We start from the raw sequence: 3,743 nt of genomic DNA, 5'->3' as shown, positions 1-3,743 counted from the left end.
GAAAATCACTAAAATTAGTATTCAACATTGCATACTAGATGCCTCTGCATAGTTAACAGTCCTATCCTCAAATAGAATCATTAAAGAAGCAAACATATGCAAACAATGCAAACATAACAGCAATCTGCCTAAACAGGATAGTCTGTAAAGAATGCTGCAACATCCATACTTTCCTAACTCCAAAAATTATGAAAGAAAATTCCCACTGTAGTAAATTTATCAGAGCTTAATATGCAAAAGGTTTGAACATTTTATCACATTCTGAATTTTCTAGGGAATTATTGCAACAGCGGTGAACTTTCTGTTTTCAAACAGCAACATGTGGACTTGTAACATAGGCATAGTAAAGGCTATCAATGCCACTTTTATTGAAATAAAAGATGAAAAACATTGTTATAAATAAAATCAAGCAAACGCAAACAAAATAAATTGACGCTCCAAGCAAAACACATATCATGTGGTGAATAAAAATATAGCTCCAAGTAAAGTTACCGATGAACGAAGACGAAAGAGGGGATGCCTTCCGGGGCATCCCCAAGCTTAGGCTCTTGGCTATCCTTGAATATTACCTTGCGGTGCCTTGGGCATCCCCAATCTTAGGCTCTTGCCACTCCTTATTCCATAGTCCATCGAATCCTTAGCCAAAACCTGAAAACTTCACAACACAAAACTTAACAGAAAACTCGTAAGCTCCGTTAGTATAAGAAAATAAATCACCACTTCAAGGTACTGTAATGAACTCATTCTTTATTTATATTGGTGTTAAACCTAATGTATTCCAACTTCTCTATGGTTTATAAACTATTTTACTAGCCATAGATTCATCAAAATAAGTAAACAACACATGAAAAACAGAATCTGTCAAAAACAGAACAGTCTGTAGTAATCTGGATCAAACGTATACTTATGTAACTCATAAAATTCTCAAATAAATTTATGGACCTGAGGAATTTATCTATTAATCATATGCAAAAATAATTAACTAAATATCACTCTCCAAATAAAAATGGCAGCAATTCTTGTGAGCGCTAAAGTTTCTGTTTTTTACAGCATGATCAACAAGACTTTCCCAAAGTCTTCCCAAAGGTTCTAGTTGGCACAAACACTAATTAAAATCATAAAACCACATCTAAGCAGATGCTATATGAATTATTTATTACTAAACAGGAACAAAAAGCAGGGAATAAAAATAAAGTTGGGTTGCCTCCCAACAAGCGCTATCGTTTAACGCCCCTAGCTAGGCATGATGATGTCAATGATGCTCACATAAAAGATAAGAATTGAAACATAAATAGAGCATCATGAAGAATATGACTAGCAAATTTAAGTCTAACATTCTTCCTATGCATAGGGATTTTGTGAGCAAACAACTTATGGGAACAAGAATCAACTTGCATAGGAAGGTAAAACAAGCATAGCTTCAAAACTTTAAGCACATAGAGAGGAAACTTGATATTATTGCAATTCCTACAAGCATATGTTACTCCCTCATAATAAATTTCAGTAGCATCATGAATGAATTCAACAATATAACCAACACCTAAAGCATTCTTTTCATGATCTACAAGCATAGAAAATTTACTACTCTCCACATAAGCAAAATTCTTCTCATGAATAATAGTGGGAGCAAACTCAACAAAATAGTTATCATGTGAGGCATAATCCAATTGAAAACTAAAATCATGATGACAAGTTTCATGGATATCATTATTCTTTATAGCATACAAGTCATCACAATAATCATCATAGATAGCAACTTTGTTCTCATAATCAATTGGAACCTCTTTCGAAATAGTGGATTCATCACAAAATAAAGTCATGACCTCTTCAAATCCACTTTCATCAATATAATCATCATAAATAGGAGGCATGCTTCCATCATAATAAATTTGCTCATCAAAACTTGGGGGACAAAAAATATCATCTTCATCAAACATAGCTTCCCCAAGCTTGTGGCTTTGCATATCATTAGCATCATGGATATTCAAGGAATTCATACTAACAACATTGCAATCATGCTCATCGTTCAAATATTTAGTGCCAAACATTTTATAGATTTCTTCTTCTAGCACTTGAGCACAATTATCCTTTTCATCATACTCACGAAAGATATTAAAAAGGTGAAGCGTATGAGACAAACTCAATTCCATTTTTTTATAGTTTTCTTTTATAAACTAAACTAGTGATAAAAACAAGAAACTAAAAGACTCGATTGCAAGATCTAAAGATATACCTTCAAGCTCTAACCTCCCCGGCAACGGCGCCAGAAAAGAGCTTAGTTGACGGGTTGTGTTAGTGCCGCTTTCCTTGCCTCCCCGGCAACGGCGCCATAAAAGAGCTTAGTTGATGGGGTGTGTTAGTGCCGCTTTCTTTGCCTCCCCGGCAACGGCGCCATAAAAGAGCTTGATGTCTCCTACACAACCTTCTTCTTGTAGACGTTGTGGGCCTCCAAGTGCAGAGGTTTGTAGGACAATAGAAAATTTCCCTCAAGTGGATGACCTAAGGTTTATCAATCCGTAGGAGGCGTAGGATGAAGATGGTATCTCTCAAGCAACCCTGCAACCAAATAACAAAGAGTCTCTTGTGTCCCCAACACACCTGATACAATGGTAAATTGTATAGGTGCACTAGTTCGGCGAAGATATGGTGATACAAGTGGTATATGGATAGTAGATATGCGTATTTGTAATATGAAATTATAAAAACAGCAAGGTAGCAAGTGATAAAAGTGAGCGTAAACGGTATTGCAATGTGTTGAAACAAGGCCTAGGGTTCATACTTTCGCTAGTGTAAGTTCCCTCAACAATACTAACATAATTGGATCACATAAGTGTCCCTCAACATGCAACAAAGAGTCACTCCAAAGTCACTAATAGCGGAGAACGAACGAAGAGATTATGGTAGGGTACGAAACCACCTCAAAGTTACTCTTTCAAATCAATCCATTGGGCTATTCCTATAATTGTCACAAACAGCCCTAGAGTTCGTACTAGAATAACACCTTAAGACACAAATCAATCAAAACCCTAATGTCACCTAGATACTCCAATGTCACCTCAAGTATCCGTGGGTATGATTATACGATATGCATCACACAATCTCAGATTCATCTATTCGACCAACACAAAGTACCTTGAAGAGTGCCCCAAAGTTTCTACCGGAGAATCACGACGAAAACGTGTGCCAACCCCTATGCATAGGTTCCCAATGTCACGAAACCCGCAAGTTGATCACCAAGACAAACATCAAGTGGATCATAGAATACCCCATTGTCACCACAGGTATCCCACGCAAGACATACATCAAGTGTTCTCAAATCTTTAAAGACTCAATCCGATAAGATAACTCCAAAGGGAAAACTCAATTCATTACAAGAGAGAAGAGGGGAGGAGAAACATAGGATCCAACTATAATAGCAAAGCTCGCGATACATCAAGATCGTATCATCTCAAGAACACGAGAGAGAGATCAAACACAAAGTTACTGGTACATACCCTCAGCCCCGAGGGAGAACTACTCCCTCCTCGTCATGGAGAGCGCTAGGATGATGAAGATGGCCACCGGTGAGGGATCCCCCTCCGGCAGGGTGCCGGAACAGGGTCCCGATTGACTTTTGGTGGCTACGGAGGCTTCTGGCAGCGGAACTCTCGATCAAATCTCTATTCTGGAAGTTTTAGGGTATATGGAGTTATATAGGCAGAAGAAGCACGTCAGGGGAGCCACGAGGGCCCCACGAGGCAGGG

Source organism: Triticum dicoccoides, chromosome 7A, assembly GCF_002162155.2.
Source record: "Triticum dicoccoides isolate Atlit2015 ecotype Zavitan chromosome 7A, WEW_v2.0, whole genome shotgun sequence".
Lineage (NCBI taxonomy): Eukaryota > Viridiplantae > Streptophyta > Magnoliopsida > Poales > Poaceae > Triticum > Triticum dicoccoides.
The sequence above is the reverse complement of the archived record's forward strand: the minus strand, read 5'-3'. Positions refer to the sequence as shown.